The sequence below is a fragment of the Hyla sarda genome, chromosome 3 (genome assembly GCF_029499605.1).
Source record: "Hyla sarda isolate aHylSar1 chromosome 3, aHylSar1.hap1, whole genome shotgun sequence".
Classification (NCBI taxonomy): Eukaryota; Metazoa; Chordata; class Amphibia; order Anura; family Hylidae; genus Hyla; species Hyla sarda.
The window spans coordinates 19,895,774-19,922,160 of record NC_079191.1 but is presented as its reverse complement, the minus strand read 5'-3'; the positions used below and the strand labels follow the sequence as shown (position 1 = coordinate 19,922,160).

At 46.4% G+C, this 26,387-nt stretch overlaps 1 protein-coding gene and 1 non-coding gene across 3 annotated transcripts in view; both read right to left on the bottom strand.

Annotated features, from left to right (window-relative positions):
• Positions 1-25,818, bottom strand: part of BLK (BLK proto-oncogene, Src family tyrosine kinase) — a 90,773-nt gene extending 64,955 nt beyond the window's left edge. For both annotated transcript variants that reach the window (XM_056563006.1, XM_056563007.1), the window contains exon 1: positions 25,685-25,818. The gene's annotated coding sequence lies outside the window, so the exon portion shown is untranslated. The remainder of the gene's footprint in view (positions 1-25,684) is intronic.
• Positions 8,714-8,785, bottom strand: TRNAA-CGC (transfer RNA alanine (anticodon CGC)). The gene has a single exon. It is a non-coding gene; the product is annotated as a tRNA-Ala (tRNA).
• Positions 25,819-26,387: the final 569 nt, after the last annotated feature.

Genomic DNA, 26,387 nt, shown 5'->3' with positions numbered 1-26,387 from the left:
TTCCAGACCTCCTGCCGTTGCCCCTGACTACGATCCTTGCTGCCTGCCCCGACCTTCTGCTACGTCCGACCTTGCTCTTGTCTACTCCCTTGTACCGCGCCTATCTTCAGCAGTCAGAGAGGTTGAGCCGTTGCTAGTGGATACGACCTGGTTGCTACCGCCGCTGCAAGACCATCCGGCTTTGCGGCGGGCTCTGGTGAATACCAGTAGCAACTTAGAACCGGTCCACCAGCACGGTCCACGCCAATCCCTCTCTGGCACAGAGGATCCACCTCCAGCCAGCCGAATCGTGACAGTAGATCCGGCCATGGATCCCGCTGAAGTTCCACTGCCAGTTGTCGCCGACCTCACCACGGTGGTCGCCCAGCAGTCGCAACAGATAGCGCAACAAGGCCACCAGCTGTCTCAACTGACCGTGATGCTACAGCAGCTACTACCACAACTCCAGCAACAATCTCCTCCGCCAGCTCCTGCACCTCCTCCGCAGCGAGTGGCCGCTTCCGGCCTACGATTATCCTTGCCGGATAAATTTGATGGGGACTCTAAGTTTTGCCGTGGCTTTCTTTCGCAATGTTCCCTGCACTTGGAGATGATGTCGGACCAGTTTCCTACTGAAAGGTCTAAGGTGGCTTTCGTAGTCAGCCTTCTGGGAAAGCTCTGTCATGGGCCACACCGCTCTGGGACCGCAATGACCCCGTCACTGCCTCTGTACACTCCTTCTTCACGGAGATTCGAAGTGTCTTTGAGGAACCTGCCCGAGCCTCTTCTGCTGAGACTGCCCTGCTGAACCTGGTCCAGGGTAATTCTTCTGTTGGCGAGTACGCCATCCAATTCCGTACTCTTGCCTCCGAATTATCCTGGAATAATGAGGCCCTCTGCGCGACCTTTAAAAAAGGCCTATCCAGTAACATTAAAGATGTGCTGGCCGCACGAGAAATTCCTGCTAACCTGCATGAACTTATTCATCTGGCCACCCGCATTGACATGCGTTTTTCCGAAAGGCGTCAGGAGCTCCGCCAGGATATGGACTTTGTTCGCACGAGGCGTTTTTTCTCCCCGGCTCCTCTCTCCTCTGGTCCTCTGCAATCCGTTCCTGTGCCTCCCGCCGTGGAGGCTATGCAAGTTGACCGGTCTCGCTTGACACCTCAAGAGAGGACACGACGCCGCATGGAGAATCTTTGCCTGTACTGTGCCGGTACCGAACACTTCTTGAAGGATTGTCCTATCCGTCCTCCCCGCCTGGAAAGACGTACGCTGACTCCGCACAAAGGTGAGACAGTTCTTGATGTCAACTCTGCTTCTCCACGCCTTACTGTGCCTGTGCGGATATCTTCCTCTACCTTCTCCTTCTCAGCTGTGGCCTTCTTGGATTCCGGATCTGCAGGAAATTTTATTTTGGCCTCTCTCATCAACAGGTTCAACATCCCGGTGACCAGTCTCGCCAGACCCCTCTACATCAATTCTGTTAACAATGAAAGATTGGACTGTACCGTGCGTTACCGCACGGAACCTCTCCTAATGTGCATCGGACCTCATCACGAAAAAATTGAATTTTTGGTCCTCTCCAACTGCACTTCCGAAATTCTTCTTGGATTACCGTGGCTTCAACGCCATTCCCCAACCCTTGATTGGTCCACAGGAGAAATCAAGAACTGGGGTACTTCTTGTCTCAAGGACTGTCTTAAACCGGTTCCCAGTACTCCCTGCCGTGACCCTGTGGTTCCCCCTGTAACCGGTCTTCCTAAGGCTTATATGGACTATGCTGACGTGTTTTGCAAAAAGCAAGCTGAGACTTTACCTCCTCACAGGCCTTATGACTGTCCTATTGACCTCCTCCCGGGTACTACTCCACCCCGGGGCAGAATCTATCCTCTGTCTGCTCCAGAGACTCTTGCCATGTCAGAGTACATCCAGGAAAATTTAAAAAAGGGGTTTATCCGCAAATCCTCCTCTCCTGCCGGAGCTGGATTTTTTTTTGTGTCCAAAAAAGATGGCTCCCTACGTCCTTGCATTGATTACCGCGGACTTAATGAAATCACGGTAAAGAACCGCTACCCCCTACCTCTTATCTCGGAACTCTTTGATCGCCTACAAGGTGCCCACATCTTTACCAAACTGGACTTAAGAGGTGCTTATAATCTCATCCGCATCAGGGAGGGGGACGAATGGAAAACGGCATTTAACACCAGAGATGGACACTTTGAGTATCTGGTCATGCCCTTTGGCCTGTGCAACGCCCCTGCCGTCTTCCAAGACTTTGTTAATGAAATTTTTCGTGATCTCTTATATTCCTGTGTTGTGGTTTATCTGGACGATATTCTGATCTTTTCTGCCAACTTAGAAGAACACCGCCAGCATGTCCGCATGGTTCTTCAGAGACTTCGAGACAATCAACTTTATGCCAAAATGGAGAAATGTCTCTTTGAATGTCAATCTCTTCCTTTCCTAGGATACTTGGTTTCTGGCCAGGGACTACAAATGGACCCAGATAAGCTAGCTGCTGTATTAGATTGGCCACGCCCCTCCGGACTCCGTGCTATCCAACGTTTTTTGGGGTTCGCCAATTATTACAGACAATTTATTCCACACTTTTCCACTATTGTGGCTCCTATCGTGGCTTTAACCAAGAAAAATGCCAATCCCAAGTCCTGGTCTCCCCAAGCGGAAGACGCATTTAAACATCTCAAGTCTGCCTTTTCTTCTGCTCCCGTGCTCTCCAGACCTGACCCATCTAAACCCTTCCTATTGGAGGTAGATGCCTCCTCAGTGGGAGCTGGAGCTGTCCTTCTACAAAAAAATTCTTCCGGGCATGCTGTTACTTGTGTTTTTTTTTCTAGGACCTTCTCTCCGGCGGAGAGAAACTACTCCATCGGGGATCGAGAACTACTGGCCATTAAATTGGCGCTTGAGGAATGGAGGCATCTGCTGGAGGGATCAAAATTTCCAGTTATCATATACACTGATCACAAGAATCTCTCCTATCTCCAGTCTGCCCAACGGCTGAACCCTCGCCAGGCCAGGTGGTCGTTGTTCTTTGCCCGTTTTAACTTTGAAATTCATTTTCGCCCTGCCGACAAGAACATTAGGGCCGATGCCCTCTCTCGTTCCTCGGATGCCTCTGAAGTAGAGCTCTCTCCGCAACACATCATTCCTCCTGACTGTCTGATCTCCACTTCTCCAGCCTCCATCAGGCAAACTCCTCCAGGGAAGACCTTCGTTTCTCCACGCCAGGGTCTCGGGATTCTCAAATGGGGACACTCCTCCCACCTCGCAGGTCATGCGGGCATCAAGAAATCCGTGCAACTCATCTCTCGTTTTTATTGGTGGCCGACTCTGGAGACGGATGTTGTTGATTTTGTGCGGGCCTGTACTGTCTGTGCCCGGGATAAGACTCCTCGCCAGAAGCCTGCTGGTCTCCTTCATCCTCTGCCTGTCCCTGAACAGCCTTGGTCACTGATTGGTATGGACTTTATTACAGACTTACCCCCATCCCGTGGCAACACTGTTGTTTGGGTGGTCGTTGATCGATTTTCCAAGATGGCACATTTTATTCCTCTTCCTGGTCTTCCTTCAGCGCCTCAGTTGGCAAAACAATTTTTTGTACACATTTTTCGTCTTCACGGTTTGCCCACGCAGATCGTCTCGGATAGAGGCGTCCAATTCGTGTCTAAATTCTGGAGGGCCCTCTGTAAACAGCTCAAGATTAAATTAAACTTCTCTTCTTCTTATCATCCCCAATCCAATGGGCAAGTAGAAAGAATTAATCAGGTCCTGGGTGACTATTTACGGCATTTTGTTTCCTCCAGCCAGGATGACTGGGCAGATCTTCTACCATGGGCCGAATTCTCATACAACTTCAGAATCTCCGAATCTTCTGCTAAGTCCCCATTTTTCGTGGTGTACGGCCGTCACCCTCTTCCCCCCCTCCCTACCCCCTTGCCCTCTGGTTTGCCCGCTGTGAATGAAGTGACTCGTGATCTTTCCACCATATGGAAAGAGACCCAAAATTCTCTTTTACAGGCTTCATCCCGGATGAAAAGATTTGCCGATAAGAAAAGAAGAACTCCCCCCATTTTTGCTCCCGGAGACAAGGTATGGGTCTCCGCTAAATATGTCCGCTTTCGTGTCCCCAGTTACAAACTGGGACCACGCTATCTTGGTCCTTTCAAAGTCTTGTGCCAGATTAACCCTGTCTCTTACAAACTCCTTCTTCCTCCTTCTCTTCGTTTTCCCAATGCCTTCCATGTCTCTCTCCTTAAACCACTCATCATTAACCGCTTCTCTCCCAAACTTGTTTCTCCCACTCCTGTTTCCGGTTCTTCTGACGTCTTCTCCGTGAAGGAGTTTCTGGCCTCCAAGACGGTCAGAGGAAAAAAAAAATTTTTTGTGGATTGGGAGGGCTGTGGCCCAGAAGAGAGATCCTGGGAACCTGAGGACAACATCCTAGACAAAAGTCTTGTCCTCAGGTTCTCAGGCTCCAAGAAGAGGGGGAGACCCAAGGGGGGGGGTACTGTTACGCCGAGCGCTCCGGGTCCCCGCTCCTCCCCGGAGCGCTCGCAACATCCTCGCATTTGCAGCGCCCCGGTCAGACCTGCTGACCGGGTGCGCTGCAATACCTCTCTCAGCCGGGATGCGATTCGCGATGCGGGAGGCGCCCGCTCGCGATGCGCGTCCCGGCTCCCGTACCTGACTCGCTCTCCGTCAGTCTTGTCCCGGCGCGCGCGGCCCCGCTCCTTAGGGCGCGCGCGCGCCGGGTCTCTGCTATTTAAAGGGCCACTGCGCCACTGATTGGCGCAGCAGGCTTAATTAGTGTGTTCACCTGTGCACTCACTACTTATACCTCACTTCCCCTGCACTCCCTCGCCGGATCTTGTTGCCATTGTGCCAGTGAAAGCGTTTCCTTGTGTGTTCCTAGCCTGTGTTCCAGACCTCCTGCCGTTGCCCCTGACTACGATCCTTGCTGCCTGCCCTGACCTTCTGCTACGTCCGACCTTGCTCTTGTCTACTCCTTTGTACCGCGCCTATCATCAGCAGTCAGAGAGGTTGAGCCATTGCTGGTGGATACGACCTGGTTGCTACCGCCGCTGCAAGACCATCCCGCTTTGCGGCGGGCTCTGGTGAATACCAGTAGCAACTTAGAACCGGTCCACCAGCACGGTCCACGCCAATCCCTCTCTGGCACAGAGGATCCACCTCCAGCCAGCCGAATCGTGACAACGAGCATGGTCTGCACGGGCTTTATGGCTCCTCTATAGAAAAAAGTATAGAACATTATTCTGATTTTCAAACAAATGTTCCAGCCCGTGCAGAAACATGCAAATGCTACACTTATTTAGGGCAGGTTGAAAGGGGGGATTTTTTTAAAATATAAAAAGCCAAAAAAGGAAAAACCCTATCTGCAAGAGAGCGGTATGTGGCATCCTTTGCCACCTATTATACATCTCAGCATGATAGGATCAAATCCTGCCTCAGATTCATGCCCTGCGGTTGACGGGTGTCCAACTGGAAAATCCATAAAGACTCCCGATTCAGCAGGGTCCTCCGGTGATCACCTCCTCTAGTATGCCTAAATACTTTTTCTATGCCCATAATTTTCAGAGAATCAGTGTTCCCTCCGTGAAAGTCCCTGAAGTGCCTGGACAGGGAAGACACATTGAAACCAACCCCTCTCGCATCTGAAATGTGTCTCCTAATCCGGCACTTCAGGGCATTCACGGTACAACCTACGTACTGTATATTACATGCAGCGCATGTGGCCATATAGACTACATGAGTAGTATTACAATTGATATAAGTTTTAATTTTACAGCTTCTATTAGTACTGCATGAAACAAAAGTATTAGTTACCTCCATATGGCCACATGTGATGCATTTTTTATGTCCACATTTCCAACTCCCTGGAAACTTCAACCAAGTAGGTTTGATTTTATTTTTGTTTTTATCGGGGTCCACAAACAGGCTCGGAGACAATCGTGAGCCCAAAGATGGCCCTTGCTTCGCCACAGCCTGTAGGGAGCATACCTCAAAATTACGTAGTACCGGATCCTGTTCCAAAATGGGCAGGTATCTTTTCATAATGTTCTTTATAGTATAGAATTGTTTACAGTAAGCTGTAATAAATCTAGGCAAGTATTGTTTGTTTCTCTGGGGGTCATTTGTAAACTGTCTCCTATTATTTGTTTTAATTAAATTCGCTCTATCTAGACTTCTCGCTTTTCTGCGGGCCTCCTGTAAAGTTCCCTCATCATAACCTCTCTCTTTTAGCCTCTGATGTAGGTTGTTAGATTCCTCATCAAAAGTGGACTAGTCAGTACAATTCCGCCTCAGGCGTACCCATTCGCCATATGGAATATTTCGGACCACATGGCGGGGGTGACAAGAACTTGCCTGTAGGATGGTATTCCCAGCCACTTCTTTACGATATGGGGAGACTGTCACCTTTTCACCTTTCCCCTCTAAGACCACATCCAAGAAGGGAATTTTAACATGGGAGATAGATGTAGTGAACTTCAAATTTAGTTCATTCTGATTGATATACTGGATGAACTCTTCGAACCTGTTGGGACCCCCTTCCATATCAGAATCAAATCGTCGAAGTATCGACCTATCCATTTGATATCTGAATGGAAGGGATTACTGGGGGCAAAGATATACATTTCCTCCCAATATGTCATATATATATTAGCATATGACGGGGAGTATTTCGCACCCATTGGGGCTCCACGGACCTGAAGGAAAAATTGTTCGTTGAACATGAAAAAATTATTACTCAAAAGAAATTCTGTAGCCATTATAATGAATCGCTTTAGGTCCGTGGAGTAATTGCTGTATACTTCTAGATGTCTGGTAAGTGCCTTTAAACCTTCTTGGTTTGGAATGGAGGGATACAGCGAGACCACATCACATGTGGCCCAGCTGTATCCCTCCTGCCACCCCATACATTGCATGATCTCCAACACATGTTTAGTGTCCCTTAAATAAGTAGGGGTTACCCCCACTAAGGGTTGCAGGTGGCTGTCCACCCAGTCTCCCAGTCTCTCCCCCAAGGCTCCGATCCCTGCCACGATCGGACGCATAGGGGGAGGAAACTCCCCCTTATGTACCTTGGGGAGAGAGTGGAAGACTGGGGTTACAGGCTCACCCACAAAAAGAAAATCCCTGATTTTTTGGTTAAGCACACCCATATTAACCCCTATATCCAGCAACCTGTTCAATTCCCGTTGACATACACCTGTAGGGTCTCCATCAAGCTTAACATAGGTAGTCTCATCCCTCAAAATAATTTCATTTAGTTTCCTGTATAATCCAGCATTTAGCAGCACCACGGATCCCCCCTTATCCGCATTTTTGATTATCAAATCGGGGTTATCCCGTAGCGCTGTCATAGCTTTTCGTTCAGCTTCAGATATGTTAGAGTGTGGGTCAGTTTTTTTCAATTTATGGCTCAATTGCACTAGGTCCCTTTCTACCAATTCCTGGTATCTATCTAGCGCACCCGGTCTGGATGCAACCGGATAGAAACCAGGATTGGACACCTTAAAACTAAGACCCCTTTCACAAACAGGCTGAGACTCAATTTCAAGTGCATGAAACAAAATTGTATTACATTGATCAGAGAAATCTAAACATATTTCATGCTGTTGAGGCACATTCATAGATATGTTACGATTGGGAACTTGTATTGGTGATACCGGCAGTTCATTGTTTTTCTCACATAGAGCAAAATGTCTTTTAAGCGTAACCTTACGAGCCCAGCGATTAATGTCCAGTATTGTATGAAAAAGTCTGAAATCGCATGATGGGACATAGTTCAGACCTCGACTTAAAACCGCAATTTGTGTGTCGGTAACAATATAACTAGGCAAATTAATAACAGACAGGCTTACTTGCGAGGTGTTAGGGATCGCAGCGGATATCTTGTGCTTTCGTCCCGCTCTCCTGATGCGTCCTTTGGGGCTACCGGGTTTTTTATCCCCGCTATCAGGTTACCCGCGGTTCCCTCTGTGTCCGATATGGCGTCTCGGGATGTATCCACCTCAGAGAAGCTTACTTGCCTTTGCCGCTTCACATTCCTGCGTTTTCGATTGCGATTTTTATTTTTATCGCTGCGGCTTTCGGCATTAAAGCGCAAGATCGAGCGTGGGGTGGAAGGGGTTACCGGGTTTCTGACCCAATAAAAGAAGAAGCTGTTTTTACCTGCAAACCAGTGCTGGACCGTTTTCTCTCTTTGTGCACACATACGGTCAGAGACGCTGCTGATCAGGCCCGTGCACAGGTGCAGGGAGGAGGAGGTGAGCTGTCGCTCTCATTCATTCGTACCCAAAACTGTAGTCTACCACGTTTTTGGTACAGGTGAAAAACTGTATTAAACCGTATATGTTTTTTTTTTTTTAACATGGGAGTCAATGGGAACCGTACAGAACTGTATGTGCTTACGGTTTCATACGGTTTTAACCATATGTTTTTGAATTTGCACAGTTTTCAATTTTCTTGGAATTTCAATCAAACAAGTGAAACTTTATTCAAAATGGAGTGAAAAGTTAAAAACATATACGTTTTTTCCTTAAAAAACGGATGCAACCGGACATCATTTTTCAAACCGTATACAGTTTTCAACCGTATATGGGTTAAAATTTTGAGGAATCAGTTTTTCATCAAAAACCTGATATGGGAATTGTATTGCAAAAACGTGTGCATGCAGTCTTACAAGAGCTGGAGATGCCGGGGATTGAACCCAGGGCCTCATACATGCGAAGCATGCGCTCTACCACTGAGCTACTCCCCCTTCTGTGCCTTAAGTCTGTCATGTTAACTTTTAAAATCAGGATTAAACCCGTTTTTCTCGCAGAATAAAAAAAAATAAATAAAAAAAAAAATAAAACATATTCCACGTCATTCTCTATTTAATGCCACATAATGAGAATTTGAAAGTAGAATTTCAGGATTTAGGCAAATTTATTTGGAATCGCTGATCTGGCCGATTTCCAGCATTAAACCTTTAGATGCCGCAATCAAAAACTGTTGAAATCTGTTCCCAGCTGCTCAGTGGAGTTGATCGGGACCCTCGCAGGGAAATGTACTGATCAGCTGGAGGGATGGAGGGAAGTCTCTTACCTCCTTCCTATGCAGCAGCCAGCCACTGCAGGCTGTAGCAATCAAGCACTGATAACACTGATATATTGTCTCCTATGGAGCAGCATTGATCAGTGTATGCAATCTGAAGATTACATTCATGACCGCAAGCACCGGACCTGTGCTTGCACGGCAGGTCCTGGCTGCTATCAGCAACCAGGGACCCACTGGTAATGGCGGACATCCGCGATCGCGCGGATGTCCACCATTAACCCCTCAAATGCCATGATCAATACAGATCACGGCATCTGCGGCAGTGCGGTACTTTAAATGGATGATTGGATCGCCCACAGCGCTGCTCTGGTCTTCTGCTCTGGTCTGAGATCGAGCAGACCAGAAAAGAAGATCACCGATAATACTGATCTGTGCTATGTCCTATGCATAGCACTGAACAGTATTAGCAAGCAAATAGCAATGCTATAGATAGTCCCCTATGGGGTCTATTGAAGCACAAAAATGAAAGTAAAAAAAGTTTTAAAAAATATTTGAAAAATCCCCTCCCCCAATAAAAATGTAAAATGTCCTTTTTTCCCAATTTACCCCCAAAAAATAATTAATACACATATTTGGTATCGCCACATGCGTAAATGTCCGAACGATTAAAATATAATGTTATTGATGCCATACGGTGAACAGCGTGAACGTAAAATTGCTGCTTTTTTGTCACATTTTATTAAAACATAAATAAAAAATGTTATAAAAGTTTAATATACACAAATGTGGTATCAATAAAAAGTACAGATCATGGCCCAAAAATGAGCCCTCATACTGCTGTTTATATGGAAAAATGAAAAAGTTATAGGTCATCAAAATAGAAGGATTTTAAACGTACTAATTTTGTTTACAAGTTTGCGATTTTTTTTAAAGTGCAACAGTAATAGAAAAGTATATAATCATGGGTATCATTTTAATCGTATTGACCCAAAGAATAAAAAACACATGTCATTTTTACGGTAAATTGTACGACGTGAAAACGAAACCTTCCAAAATTTGCCAAATTGCGGATCTCCCCACACAAATAGTATTTTTTTGGTTGCGCCATACATTTTATGGTAAAATGAGTGATGTCATTGCGTAGGACAACTGGTCGTGCAAAAAACAAGCCCTCATACTAGTCTCTGGATAGAAATATAAAGGAGTTATGATTTTTAGAAGACGAGGAGGAAAAAACGAAAATGCAAAAATAAAATTGGCCTGGTCCTTAAGGTCAAAATGGGCTTGGTCCTTAAGGGGTTAAATAAAATTATATAAACAGAATAAGTGTAAACATATGGGGTATCACCGCATGAGTAAAGGTCTGAACTATTAAAATATAATGTTAATTTAACTGCACGGTCAATGGCGTAAACAAAAAAGGGGTCAGAAGAGGACAATTTTAAACATTCTAATTTTCATACAAAAAGTTGTAAAATAAAACAAAACCTATATAAGTTGGTTATCGTTCTAATCATTTGGACCGACAGAATAGATATAATGTCATTTGTACCAAAATTTGCGAAATTGCTTATTTTTTTTAACTTCTACACACAAATATTATTATTATTTTTTTTATTTATTTTGCTGTAGATTTGGTGGTGAAATGATTGATGTCTTTACAAAGTACAGTTGGTGGCGCATCATATGTGTCTGTAGGTGGAAAATTGAAAGTGTTATGGCTTTTAGAAGACCAAGAGAGAGAGAAAAAAAAAAAAAAAGTCCTAAAGCGGTTAAAAAACACCACACAAAAACCCGCCCTGTTGCCTCCTTAATTCTTATATGGAAGAAGGAACAACCAGGACTCTTCCTAGAGCTGCTGCCCACCAAACTAATAATCGAAGGAGAAGGGTCTTGTAAGAGAGGAGACCGAGAACCCAATGGTCACTCTGGGTGAGCTCCAAAGATCCTGTGTACAGATGGGAGAGACTTCCAGAAGGTCCAAAACCATCACTTCAGCCTCCAAAATCTGGGCTTTATGGCAGAAAGAAGAAAGAAGCCTCTGCTAAGTAAGAAGCATGAAAGCTACCTGTTTGCAAAAACGGAAGAAAAAAAAAAGCCCCTAAAGGATCGGACCGTGGGGAAAAAGATTATCTGGTCTGATTAAACCAAGACTGAACTTTTGGGCCTTAAGGGGGTACTCCGCCCCCAGACATCTAATCCCCTATCCAAAGGATAGGGGATAAGACTAGAGATCTACCGATAGGGCCGATACCGATAATCTGTGGCCTTTCAGGCCGATAGCCGATAACTTATACCGATATTCCAGTATAAGTTATCGGCGGGGCAGAAGCCGTTGCAGATCAATGATTTAAAGCGGGCGCTTTAAATCAATGAACTGCAGCGGCTTTTGCGGTGCCAGAGACCACCAACGCTGCCCTCTTCTCTCCCCCTGTCTGTCCTGAGCCCAACCACCACAGTTGCCCCATCGCCTCCCCCCCCCCATCGCCTCCCCCCCCCCATCCTCTGCCCACATACCGCCACCCCATTGCCTCCCCCCATCCTCTGGCCACATGCTGCTGCCCCATTGCCTCCCCCCCCATCCTCTGCCCACATATCGCCGCTGCCCCATCGCCTCCCCCCATCCCCGGTGTTATAATTACCTGTTCCTGGGGGTCCGTGATCCTTCTGGCTCCGTCGGCGTCCTGCGCTGTCACTGTGCGTACTGACAGTGACGTCGCGTTGGGGACATCCCTCGTCATTATGCAGCGCACAGCAATAGCGCAGGAGCCAGAAGGATCGCGGAACCCCGGGAACAGGTAATTATAACACCGGGGATGGGGGGAGGCGATGGGGCAGCGGCGGTATGTGGGCAGAGCATGGGGGGAGGCGATGGGGCAGCGGCGGCGGTATGTGGGCAGGGGATGGGGGGAGGCAATGGGGCAGCGGCGGCGATGGTCGTCTCTGGCCGGGGGGCGGGGTGTTATCGGCATATCGGCAAGGTAATTGCTGATACCGATAATGTCCAAAATCAGGATTATCGGACGATAATATCGGCCAAACCGATAATCTGTCGATCCCTAGATGAGACGTCTGATCTAGCTACCCAACCCCCCCCCCCCATACACACACACAATAACAAAAAAAAGGTATTATGCCATTGCTTTTTGTCTTCTTTTACTTTTACGCCATTTACTGTATAGGTATATATTTTAATAGTTTGGACAATTATACACGCGGCGATGCCTAATATGTTTAGTTTTATTATGTTTACATGTTTTTTTTATATGGAAAATGGGAAAAGGGGGTGATTTGAACTTTTAATGGGAAAGTGTTTTTTTTTTAACTTTGTAAAACTTTTTTTTACACTTTATTTGTCCCTTTGGGAACATTTAGGAGGAATCGTTAGATTCCTCATACAGACTGTCACGATGCCGGCTGGCAGGTAGTGGATCCTCTGTGCCAGAGAGGGATTGGCGTGGACCGTGCTAGTGGATCGGTTCTAAGTCACTACTGGTTTTCACCAGAGCCTGCCGCAAAGCGGGATGGTCTTGCTGCGGCGGTAGTGACCAGGTCGTATCCACTAGCAACGGCTCAACCTCTCTGACTGCTGAAGATAGGCGCGGTACAAGGGAGTAGACAGAAGCAAGGTCGGACGTAGCAGAAGGTCGGGGCAGGCAGCAAGGATCGTAGTCGGGGGCAACGGCAGGAGGTCTGGAACACAGGCTAGGAACACACAAGGAAACGCTTTCACTGGCACAATGGCAACAAGATCCGGCGAGGGAGTGAAGGGGAAGTGAGGTATAAATAGGGAGTGCACAGGTGAACACACTAATAGGAACCACTGCGCCAATCAGCGGCGCAGTGGCCCTTTAAATCGCAGAGACCCGGCGCGCGCGCGCCCTAGGGAGCGGGGCCGCGCGCGCCGGGACAGGACAGACGGAGAGCGAGTCAGGTACGGGAGCCGGGATGCGCATCGCGAGCGGGCGCTACCCGCATCGCGAATCGCATCCCGGCTGGAGACGGTATCGCAGCGCACCGGGTCAGTGGAGCTGCCCGGAGCGCTGCGGTAGCGAGAGAGAAGCGAGCGCTCCGGGGAGGAGCGGGGACCCGGAGCGCTCGGCGTAACAGTACCCCCCCCCCTTGGGTCTCCCCCTCTTCTTAGAGCCTGAGAACCTGAGGAGCAGACTTTTGTCTAGGATGTTGTCCTCAGGTTCCCAGGATCTCTCTTCATGTCCACAGCCCTCCCAATCCACCAAAAAGAACTTTTTTCCTCTGACCGTCTTGGAGGCCAGTATCTCTTTCACTGAGAAGACGTCAGAAGAACCGGAGACAGGAGTGGGAGAAACTAATTTGGGAGAGAAACGGTTGATGATGAGTGGTTTAAGAAGAGAGACATGAAAGGCATTAGGAATACGGAGAGAAGGAGGAAGAAGAAGTTTGTAAGAGACAGGATTAATTTGGCACAAGACTTTGAAGGGACCAAGATAGCGTGGACCCAGTTTGTAACTGGGGACACGAAAGCGGACATATTTAGCGGAGAGCCATACCTTGTCTCCGGGAGCAAAAATGGGGGGAGCTCTTCTTTTCTTATCGGCAAACTTTTTCATGCGAGATGAAGCCTGTAAAAGAGAAACTTGGGTCTCTTTCCATATGGTGGAAAGATCACGAGTCACTTCATCTACAGCGGGCAAACCAGAGGGCAAGGGAGTAGGGAGGGGGGGAAGAGGGTGACGGCCGTACACCACGAAAAATGGGGATTTGGAGGAAGATTCAGAGACTCTAAAGTTATACGAGAATTCGGCCCATGGTAGAAGATCTGCCCAATCATCCTGGCGGGAGGAAACAAAATGTCGTAAATAATCACCCAAGACCTGGTTAATTCTTTCTACTTGTCCATTGGATTGAGGATGATATGCAGAAGAAAAGTTTAATTTAATCTTGAGTTGTTTACAGAGAGCCCTCCAGAATTTTGACACGAATTGGACGCCTCTATCCGAGACTATTTGTGTGGGCAACCCGTGAAGACGAAAAATGTGTACAAAAAATTGTTTAGCCAACTGAGGCGCTGAAGGAAGACCAGGAAGAGGGATGAAATGTGCCATCTTGGAGAATCGATCAACGACCACCCAAACAACAGTGTTGCCACGGGATGGGGGTAGGTCTGTAATAAAATCCATACCAATCAGAGACCAAGGCTGTTCGGGGACAGGCAGAGGATGAAGAAAACCAGCGGGCTTCTGGCGAGGAGTCTTATCCCGAGCACAGACAGTGCAGGCTCGCACAAAGTCCACGACATCCGTCTCCAGAGTCGGCCACCAATAGAAGCGAGAGATGAGTTGCACAGATTTCTTGATGCCTGTATGACCTGCGAGATGGGAGGAGTGACCCCATTTGAGGATTCCGAGGCGTTGGCGTGGAGAGACGAAGGTCTTTCCTGGAGGAGTTTGCCTGATGGAGGCTGGAGAAGTGGAGATCAGGCAGTCAGGAGGAATGATGTGTTGCGGAGAGAGTTCAACTTCCGAGGCATCCGAGGAACGAGAGAGAGCATCGGCCCTAATGTTCTTATCGGCAGGCCGAAAGTGAATTTCAAAATTAAATCGGGCAAAGAACAGAGACCACCTGGCCTGGCGAGGATTCAGCCGTTGGGCAGACTGGAGATAGGAGAGGTTCTTGTGATCGGTGTAAATAATAACAGGAAATCTTGATCCCTCCAGCAGATGCCTCCATTCCTCAAGTGCTAATTTAATGGCTAGAAGTTCTCGATCCCCGATGGAGTAGTTCCTCTCCGCCGGAGAGAAGGTCCTAGAAAAAAAACCACAAGTAACAGCATGCCCGGAAGAATTTTTTTGTAGAAGGACCGCTCCAGCTCCTACAGAGGAGGCATCAACCTCCAATAGGAAGGGTTTAGATGGGTCAGGTCTGGAGAGCACAGGAGCCGAAGAAAAGGCAGACTTGAGCCGTTTAAAGGCGTCTTCCGCTTGAGGAGGCCAAGACTTGGGATTGGCATTTTTTTTGGTTAAAGCCACGATAGGGGCCACAACGGTAGAAAAATGTGGAATAAATTGCCTGTAATAATTGGCGAACCCCAAAAAACGTTGGATAGCACGGAGTCCGGAGGGGCGTGGCCAATCTAAGACGGCAGAGAGTTTGTCTGGATCCATTTGTAGTCCCTGGCCAGAGACCAAGTATCCTAGGAAAGGAAGAGATTGGCATTCAAACAGACATTTCTCTATCTTGGCATAAAGTTGATTGTCACGAAGTCTCTGAAGAACCATACGGACATGCTGGCGGTGTTCTTCTAGATTGGCAGAAAAAATCAGGATATCGTCCAGATATACAACAACACAGGAATATAGGAGATCACGAAAAATTTCATTAACAAAGTCTTGGAAGACGGCAGGGGCGTTGCACAGGCCAAAGGGCATGACCAGATACTCAAAGTGTCCATCTCTAGTGTTAAATGCCGTTTTCCATTCATCCCCCTCTCTGATGCGGATGAGATTATAAGCACCTCTTAAGTCCAGTTTGGTAAAGATGTGGGCACCTTGGAGGCGATCAAAGAGTTCAGAGATGAGGGGTAGGGGGTAGCGGTTCTTTATCGTGATTTTATTAAGACCGCGGTAGTCAATGCAAGGGCGTAGAGAGCCATCTTTTTTGGACACAAAGAAAAATCCGGCTCCGGCAGGAGAGGAGGATTTACGGATAAAGCCTTTTTTTAAATTTTCCTGGATGTACTCCGACATAGCAAGAGTCTCTGGGGCGGACAGAGGATAGATTCTGCCCCGGGGTGGAGTAGTGCCCGGGAGGAGGTCAATAGGACAATCATAAGGCCTGTGAGGAGGTAGAGTCTCAGCTTGTTTTTTGCAAAAAACATCCGCAAAGTCCATATAGGCCTTAGGGAGACCGGTTACAGGGGGAACCACAGAGTCACGGCAAGGGGTACTGGGAACCGGTTTTAGGCAGTCCTTGAAACAAGAGGGCCCCCAACTCTTGATCTCCCCAGAGGACCAATCCAGGGTTGGGGAATGGAGTTGAAGCCAGGGTAGTCCAAGGAGGATTTCGGAAGTGCAATTGGGGAGGACCAAAAATTCAATCTTCTCGTGATGAGGTCCGATGCACATTAGAAGGGGCTCCGTGCGGAAACGTATGGTACAATCCAATCTTTCATTGTTTACACAATTGATGTAGAGGGGTCTGGCGAGACTGGTCACTGGGATGTTGAACCTGTTGACGAGAGAGGCCAAAATAAAATTTCCTGCAGATCCGGAATCCAAGAAGGCCATAGTAGAGAAGGAGAAGGCAGAGGCAGATATCCGCACAGGCACAGTAAGACGTGGAGAAGCAGAGTTGACATCAAGGACTGTCTCACCTTTGTGCGGAGTCAGCGTACGTCTTTCCAGGCGGGGAGGACGGATAGGACAATCCTTCAGGAAGTGTTCGGTACTGGCACAGTACAGACAGAGATTCTCCATGCGGCGTCGTGTCCTCTCTTGAGGTGTCAGGCGAGACCGGTCGACCTGCATAGCCTCCACGGCGGGAGGCACAGGAACGGATTGCAGGGGACCAGAGGAGAGAGGAGCCGGGGAGAAAAAACGTCTTGTGCGAACAAAGTCCATATCCTGGCGGAGCTCCTGACGCCTTTCGGAAAAACGCATGTCAATGCGAGTGGCAAGATGGATGAGTTCATGTAGGTTAGCAGGGATTTCTCGTGCGGCCAGAACATCTTTAATGTTGCTGGATAGGCCTTTTTTAAAGGTCGCGCAGAGGGCCTCATTATTCCAGGATAATTCTGAAGCAAGAGTACGGAATTGTACGGCGTACTCGCCAACGGAAGAATTACCCTGGACCAGGTTCAACAGGGCAGTCTCAGCAGAAGAGGCTCGGGCAGGTTCCTCAAAGACACTTCGAATTTCTGAGAAGAAGGAGTGTATAGAGGCAGTGACGGGGTCATTGCGGTCCCAGAGCGGTGTGGCCCATGACAGAGCTTTTCCAGACAGAAGGCTGACTACGAAAGCCACCTTAGACCTTTCAGTAGGGAACTGGTCCGACATCATCTCCAAGTGCAGGGAACATTGGGAAAGAAAGCCACGGCAGAATTTAGAGTCCCCATCAAATTTATCCGGCAAGGATAGTCGTAGACCAGAAGCGGCCACTCGCTGCGGAGGAGGTGCAGGAGCTGGCGGAGGAGATGATTGCTGAAGCTGTGGTAGTAGCTGCTGTAGCATCACGGTCAGTTGAGACAGCTGTTGGCCTTGTTGCGCTATCTGTTGTGACTGCTGGGCGACCACCGTGGTGAGGTCGGCGACAACTGGCAGAGGAACTTCAGCGGGATCCATGGCCGGATCTACTGTCACGATGCCGGCTGGCAGGTAGTGGATCCTCTGTGCCAGAGAGGGATTGGCGTGGACCGTGCTAGTGGATCGGTTCTAAGTCACTACTGGTTTTCACCAGAGCCCGCCGCAAAGCGGGATGGTCTTGCTGCGGCGGTAGTGACCAGGTCGTATCCACTAGCAACGGCTCAACCTCTCTGACTGCTGAAGATAGGCGCGGTACAAGGGAGTAGACAGAAGCAAGGTCGGACGTAGCAGAAGGTCGGGGCAGGCAGCAAGGATCGTAGTCGGGGGCAACGGCAGGAGGTCTGGAACACAGGCTAGGAACACACAAGGAAACGCTTTCACTGGCACAATGGCAACAAGATCCGGCGAGGGAGTGAAGGGGAAGTGAGGTATAAATAGGGAGTGCACAGGTGAACACACTAATAGGAACCACTGCGCCAATCAGCGGCGCAGTGGCCCTTTAAATCGCAGAGACCCGGCGCGCGCGCGCCCTAGGGAGCGGGGCCGCGCGCGCCGGGACAGGACAGACGGAGAGCGAGTCAGGTACGGGAGCCGGGATGCGCATCGCGAGCGGGCGCTACCCGCATCGCGAATCGCATCCCGGCTGGAGACGGTATCGCAGCGCACCGGGTCAGTGGAGCTGCCCGGAGCGCTGCGGTAGCGAGAGAGAAGCGAGCGCTCCGGGGAGGAGCGGGGACCCGGAGCGCTCGGCGTAACACAGACCAATGTAGTTCCATAAAACATCATTGATCTGTGTGCTCTGGGATCATTTGATGGAGTCTGGTCCAGCCACAAGCAGCAAAGGAAGAGAGGTAAGCCCTCCGGCTACCTCCACAGTGGATTGCTCTCCCACGATTGTGCTGGGGGGGGGGTATGGACAATCCACCCCACTGGATCACCAGGGGACATTTAAAGGTCCCTATAGACGCTGCTGTCAGCTTTGACAGCGCAATCTAAAGGGTTAATAGCCGGATGCTGTGATTGCTGCATGCCAGCCATTATCGGCGGCCCTCAGCTACAGTAAGCAGCTGGGGACCGCCGGATGTGGAGCGGGCACAAATCAGGGGTCCGCTTCATACACCCTGAGCTGGACTAGGTCCATCATGGGTCGCAAAGGGGTCAAAAATCTTCTCGGGACGGCAATTTTCCGCCCTTGTGAAGGTGCCGCTTGGATCCAATAAACCCAGCAGGACCCATTGTTGTACCGGCCCTGCACCTGCCGTCTGCAGAATGTCCACACTGAGATTTTCTGTGTGGACATTCTGACGTGAACATAGCCCTACCATTCAGTGCTGTCTGTGCACTGGCATAGCACTGATCAGTTATATCTGTGATCTACTACCTCTGTAGGCAGACTATACAAGAAGATCCCCATAGCGGCATGGAGCAGGTAAGTAGAGCTCCGACCGCCATTTTCACTCATGGGACCCCTGCTATCATGCTTTGGGGGGGGGGGGGGGGTCCGATGAGTGACGGGGTCTCGGCTGCTATTAGCTCCTGCAATGGCTTCTTAGTCTGAATGGCGCTTAGGAGGTAAATGTATGTCCTGATGTGTTAAGTACCGGGACACCGGAACGTATATTTACGTCCAATGCTGTTAAGGCAGTGTTTCCCAAAAGGGTGCCTCCAGATGTTGCAAAACTACAACTCCCACCATGCACGGACAGCCTTCGGCATCATTGACATCATATTGGAGACGTCTAGGTATGACTAAAGGGAACGTTATCATTATCTTTTCATGACTAAGTAAAAGCCGTTGTGCTCCGAAGGGTAAAATACTGGAAACCGGACGGACCCCATTCAAGTCAATGTGATCCATTCGGGTGTGCTCCGATTCATACAGGGTCCGTTTGGCCCAAAAAAAACAAAAGCCATGAAGGGTCCAGAGCACACCCAACGGATCCCATTGACTTGAATGGGGTCTGTCAGGTGTCCGGTATTTTACAGGAATTGACTGGTGGGAAAATATAGGACATGCTGTATTTTTTTGTCCACTCAGCTCCCGTCCTTCTGACAAATTGACCACCGGACCCCCATTCACCGGAGCACAACGGCAGTGTGAATGAGCCCTTCTCGAATCCACTCGGCTGGGCACATAGTGGGGGAGAATTGGTGAGCCGTCCCTATTTGTACTGTGCAAAAAACAAAAAATACAAAACAAAATAAAATAATAATAATAATAGAAAAATATTAGTAATAAAAATACTTTTATTAAAAATAATAAAAATTTGTATAATAATAATAAATAAATATTACTGATAATGATTATAATAATATAATAAATATGTATATATATATATATATATATATATATATATATATATATATATATATATATTAATAAATAAATCAACTGGCTCCAGAAAGTTAAACAGATTTGTAAATGACTTCTATTAAAAAATCTTAATCCTTTCAATAATTATCAGCTGCTGAAGTTGAGTTGTTCTTTTCTATCTAAGTGCTCTCTGATGACACGTGTCTTGGGAACCGCTCAATTTAGAAGCAAATTCCCCATAGCAAACCTCTTCTACTCTGTGCAGTTCCCGAGACAAGCAGAGATGTCAGCAGAGAGCACTGTTGCCAGACAGAAAAGAACAACTCAACTTCAGCAGCTGATAAGTATTGGAAGGATTACGATTATTTAATAGAAGTAATTTACAAATCTGAAGTAAGCCACAAGGGCCCTGTGGCTTTTCCAGACAGCTATATATACTTATATAACATCGCTATTTATTTTTAACAGCTATGCTTATTGTGATTTTTTTAATAAATTAAATTTTTAAACAATACATTTATTTTTTAATTATTAAGACCCAGTATCCATTTTAACTTTGAGCACCGTCACTTTCTATTTGTCTATTTTAGTATTTTTTACACCTAGGGTATAGGTGTTTAGACGGCTAATTGCTCAGTTCAAGGTGGTTTGAAGATAGGTGAGCACTTGCCACTCTTTTTTTTTGTTAATTTACAAATCTGTTTAACTTTCTGGAGCCAGTTGATATAAAAATAAAAAAAAATAAAAGTTTTTTTCTGGAATACCCCTTTAAACTCCCCTGCAACACATCCATCAACATATTATAGTGCACCTATCAATAAAAAAAAAAACTGTTGACATATCACAGAGACGTGTGAAAAACTGTGATCAGTCGGGGTCTCGGTCCAGAGACCTCCACCAATCATTAGAACAAGCTTGAGTATGGGGATATCGCTTCTCCCCGCTTCTTCTCCAGGTCGGTAATTCTCCACGACCGATCAAATCTTTTGACAAGTCTCTGTGAACAGTTTTTCTAAATGACAGGGACACTTTAAGAATAATGATGATTATAGGGCCCCGTTCACATCACATTTGTTGAGCGGCATAGGCCATATTCGAATTCGCGAATATTCGCGAATATATGGACGAATATTCGTCATATATTCGCTACATTCGCATATTCGTAATATTCGCGGTTTATTTTCGCATATGCGAAAATTAGCATATACAAAAATTAGCATGGACGTAAATTCGCATATGCGAAAATTAGCATATGCTAATTTTCGCATATGTGAAAATTCGCATGCCTGTCTCACACAGTAGTATTAGAGCCTTCTTTACACCACACAAGCTGGAAGCAGAGAGGGATGATCACTAGAGATGAGCAAACTTACACTAAATTCGATTCGTCACGAACTTCTCGGCTCGGCAGTTGATGACTTATCCTGCATAAATTAGTTCAACTTTCAGGTGCTCCAAAGGGCTGGAAAAGATGGATACAGTCCTAGGAAAGAGTCTCCTAGGACTGTATCCACCTTTTCCAGCCCACCGGAGCACCGGAAAGCTGAACTAATTTATGCAGGATAAGTCATCAACTGCCGAGCCGAGAAGTTCGTGACAAATCGAATTTACTGTAAGTTCGCTCATCTCTAATGATCACTGTGATGTGTACTGTGATAAAAAAAATGAAAAAAATAAAAATAAATAAAAAAAAAACAATATTCGTAATTACGAATATATAGTGCTATATTCGCGAATTCGCGAATATGCGATATTCGCGAATAAAATTTGCATTGAGAATATTCGCGAGCAACACTAATCACATATGGTGTATATGTCTAGTACTGTCATAGAGGTATTGTGATGTATACTGCAGTATACCAGCCACATGGCCATAGAAAATGGATAAAACATAATAGACTTGTATACACAGTATTTTACTAGCAGGACACAAACATAAAATAGACCTAAACGTGGACTAAGAAGATCAGCCACTAATAACAACAACAGCAGTAATAATAAAGGATGATAAAAATGATGAAACTATAATACTAGTAAGAAAATATTATTATTAGTAGTAATATTATTATTAATAATAATAATAGCAAGAATATACTACTACTTAAAATAATGCAATTATTATTATTATTATTATTATTATTATTTTAATTGTAGACGTATTAGAAGTGGTAGTGGTAGTAGTAGTATTATATTCTTACTAGTATAATAATAATACAAATTGTAAGAATATAATACAAATAATAATAGATAAAAGTAACACAATAATAACACAATAATAACTTATACTATGTTACATACTAAAATAAAAAAAAAACATATATATATATATATATTATATATTTATACAGTCACAATAAAAGAATAGCATATTACATACAATACTAATATACTAATATAAATAATAATGTAAAAAATAATGTCATATAAAACTGTCTTATTTACATTCTGTATTATTAGAAACTTTTTTTTTATTTTTTTGTTAAATCTTATGTAAACTCTTAGCTCGCTGGAAGGAATTGTTCAGTGCTTTCACCAGAAAACTACCGTATTTTTCGCCCTATAGGACGCACCGGCATATAAGACGCACCCAATTTTAAAGGTGCAAAATCTAGAAAAAAAAGATTCTGAACCCAACAGTGATCCTCAACCTGCGGACCTCCAGATGTTGCAAAACTACAACTCCCAGCATGCCCGGACAGCCGTTGGCTGTCCGGGCATGCTGGGAGTTGTAGTTTTGCAACATCTGGAGGTCCGCAGGTTGAAGATCACTGGTATAGGCGGTAATACTCACCTGTCCCCGCCGCTCCGGACCCGTCACCGCTGATCTGGATGTTGCTCCATCACTGTCGCCGCGTCCCCGTGGTGTCCCGGACGCTCCGGACGTCTTCTTCCACGCTCTCTGTCGCCGTCATCACGTCGCTACGCACGCCGCTCCTATTGGATGACGGGAAGGCGTGCGCGACGACGTGATGACGATGAAGAAGAACGCCGGCCAAGCAGGGGATCCCGGCCCGGAGCAGACACCGAGGAGGCAGGTAAGGTCCCTCCCAGTGTCCTGTAAGCTGTTCGGGACGGGACGCCGCGGTCCCAAACAGCCCGACCGAGCAGCCGGGTTAGTGTCACTTTCGCTTCAGACGCGGCGGTCAGCATTGATCGCCGCGTCTGACTGGTTAATACAGGGCATCACCGCGATAGGTGATGTCCTGTATTAGTCGCGGGTCCCGGCCGTTGATGGCCGCAGGGACCGCCGCGATATGACAGGGTTTTAATGTGTATTTGCCGTATAACACGCACCAACTTCCCCCCCCCCCCCCCCCCCCCAGTTTTGGGGAAGAAAAAGTGCGTCTTATACGGCAAAAAATACGGTAGGTTAAAAAAATGACAACTCACATTTTTGCACAACGCTCTAAATTTTTGTGCAAAAACACAGAAAGATTTTGCGCAAACAAGAGAATGCTTAAAAACATTGACGATTTTTCGCCAGAACGTACACAAGAGCCCTCGATAAATCCCCCTCCCCCCCCCCCCCCCTCCCATTTTCTCACTACTTATTTGCCAATATCCTATAGAGCAGTGTTTCCCAACCGGGGAATCTTCAGCTGTGGCAAAACTACAAGTCACAGCTCCTGCACTCGCTTCTTAGTCTGAATACTGCTTAGAAGGTAAATGCCCGTTCTAATGTACCAGGGCACCAGTAGTGTTGCTCGAGAATATTCGCAATTCGAATATTATTCGCGAATATCGCATATTCGCGAATTCGCGAATTTCGCGAATATAGCGCTATATATTCGTAATTACGAATATTCGTTTTTTTTTTTTGTTTTTTTTCTTCACAGTACACATCACAGTGATCATCCCTCTCTGCTTCCAGCTTGTGTGGTGTAAAGAAGGCTGTAATACTACTGTGTGAGACTGGCGTGCGAAAATTAGCATATGCTAATTTTCGCATATGCGAATTTACGCGCGCGTTAACTTTGTATATGCCAATATTCATTCATGTTAATTTTCGCATACGCGAATATTCGCATATGCGAAAATATAACGAGAATATAACGAATATGCGAATATTCGCGAATATATGACGAATATTCGTCCATATATTGGCGAATATTCGCGAATTCGAATATGGCCTATGCCGCTCAACACTAGGCACCAGTACTTACATTTACGTCCGATGCCACAGTATTAAGACAGTATTACTCAACCAAAGTGCCTCCAGCCAAATATAACTTATATAAAGTCCAAGCGTTCACATTATAAAAATAATTTCTTTATTTATTATGTTATTTATAATCACTATTTTATTGAAATGTTATATATATATATATATATATATATATATATATATATAGATACACACATATACACACAGTCATGGCCGCAAATTTTGACACTGCTGAAATGTTCCAAGAAAATGAAGTATTTCTCACAGAAAAGGATTGCAGTAACACATGTTTTGCTATACACATGTTTATTCCCTTTGTGTGTATTGGAACTAAACCAAAAAAGGGAGGAAAAAAAGCAAATTGGACATAACGTCACACCAAACTCCAAAAATGGGCTGGACAAAATGATTGGCACCCTTTCAAAATTGTGGATAAATAAGATTGTTTCACGCATGTGATGCTCCTTTATACTCACCTGAGGCAAGTAACAGGTTTGGGCAATATAAAAATCACACCTGACAAAATTGTGGAAAAATATATGAAAGGTGTCAACGCAGGATAGTCCGGATGGTGGATAATCAACCCCAAACAAGTTCCAAAGATATTCAAGCTGTCCTGCAGGCTCAGGGAGCATCAGTGTCAGCACGAACTATCTGTTGACATTTAAATGAAATGCTATGGAGGAGACCCAGGAGGACCCCACTATGGAGGAGACCCAGGAGGACCCCACTATGGAGGAGACCCAGGAGGACCCCACTATGGAGGAGACCCAGGAGGACCCCACTATGGAGGAGACCCAGGAGGACCCCACTATGGAGGAGACCCAGGAGGACCCCACTATGGAGGAGACCCAGGAAGACCCCACTATGGAGGAGAGCCAGGAGGACCCCACTATGGAGGAGACCCAGGAGGACCCCACTATGGAGGAGACCCAGGAGGACCCCACTGCTGACACAGAGACATAATAAAGCAAGACTACATTTTACCAAAAAGAACTTGAGTAACCAAAATCCTTCTGGGAAAACGTCTTGTGGACAGATGAGACCAAGATAGAGCTTTTTGGTAAAGCAAATCATTCTACTGTTTACCGAAAACAGAATGAGGCCTACAAAGAAAAGAACACAGTACCTACAGTGAAATATGGTGGAGGTCAGTGATGTTTTGGGTTGTTTTGCTGCCTCTGGCACTTGGGGCCTTGAATGTGTGCAAGGCATCATGAAATCTGAGGATTACCAATGGATTTTGGGTCGCACTGTACAGCCCAGTGTCAGAAAGCTGGGTTTGTGTCCGAGATCTTGTGTCCTCCAGCAGGAAAATGACCCCAAACATACGTCAAAAAGCCCCCAGAAATGGATGACAACAAAGTGCTGGAGAGTCCTGAAGTGGCAGCAATGAGTCCAGATCTAAATCCCATTGATCACCTGTGGAGAGATCTTAAAATTGCTGTTGGGAAAAGGCGCCTTCCAATAAGAGACCGGGAGAAGTTTGTAAAGGAAGAGTGACCCAACATTCCGGCTGAGAGGTGTAAGAAGCTTATTGATGGTTATAGGAAGCCACTGATTTCAGTTATTTTTTCCAAAGGGTCTGCAACCAAATATTAAGATAAGGGTGCCAATAATTTTGTCCAGCCCATTTTTGGAGTTTGTTGACATTATGTCCATTTTTTTCCCTCCCTTTTTTGGTTTAGTTGCAATACACACAAAGGGAATAAACATGTGTATAGCAAAACGTGTATCACGGCAATGACTGCAATATATATTACAGTGCAGTGGTCCTGCTCTGTATACCTGACCCCTATATATGCTACAGAACTATAACATCCTATAATAAGTCTTGTAAAGTTATTGGCCATGACTTACCTCTCTGGTCAGTTAAACAAGTCCATAGAATTAACAAAAGTCCATAGAGAATGACCATGTGTCTGGCCGTGGCTGCAGTGAGTGTATCCTCCACTGGTGGCTCCGCACCGTACACTGCCGTCTGGCTCGTGGACTGTCGCTTACCATGAAACCCGGCCCCTGTTTCCTGCCAGCCCTGTTGTGATAAATTTGTTTGGTTGTCAGTGACGTTTGCGAATAACAAAAATAGCACCCAAGGGTGTCGCTGGTTATCTGTGTTCCCACTTTAGTATCCTGCCATCAGTTGCAGAACATATATTATTTTTAGACCCCCCTGTAACTGTACGTAATAAATTAAAGAGGAAACATCTGACGGCGACAGCCAGCGACAGTCTACCAGGCGGTGAAATTTTATTATAGAGGATAGGGAAACGACTACAGGTTTCATATCTAGAATTTCTTTTTTGAACCTTCCACTGCTATGTGAGCGCCACTTATTATTGGGAGCAATGAACAATACCAATATACTATGTAATACATTATATCTTATATTATACTCCAGGGGTGTACTCACTATTCTGCTGGTGGGGTCACTGTGTACATACTTTACTTATCCTGTACTGATCCTGAGTTATATCCTGTATTATACTCCAGAGCTGTACTCACTATTCTGCTGGTGAGGTCACTGTGTACATACATTACATTACTTATCCTGTACTGATCC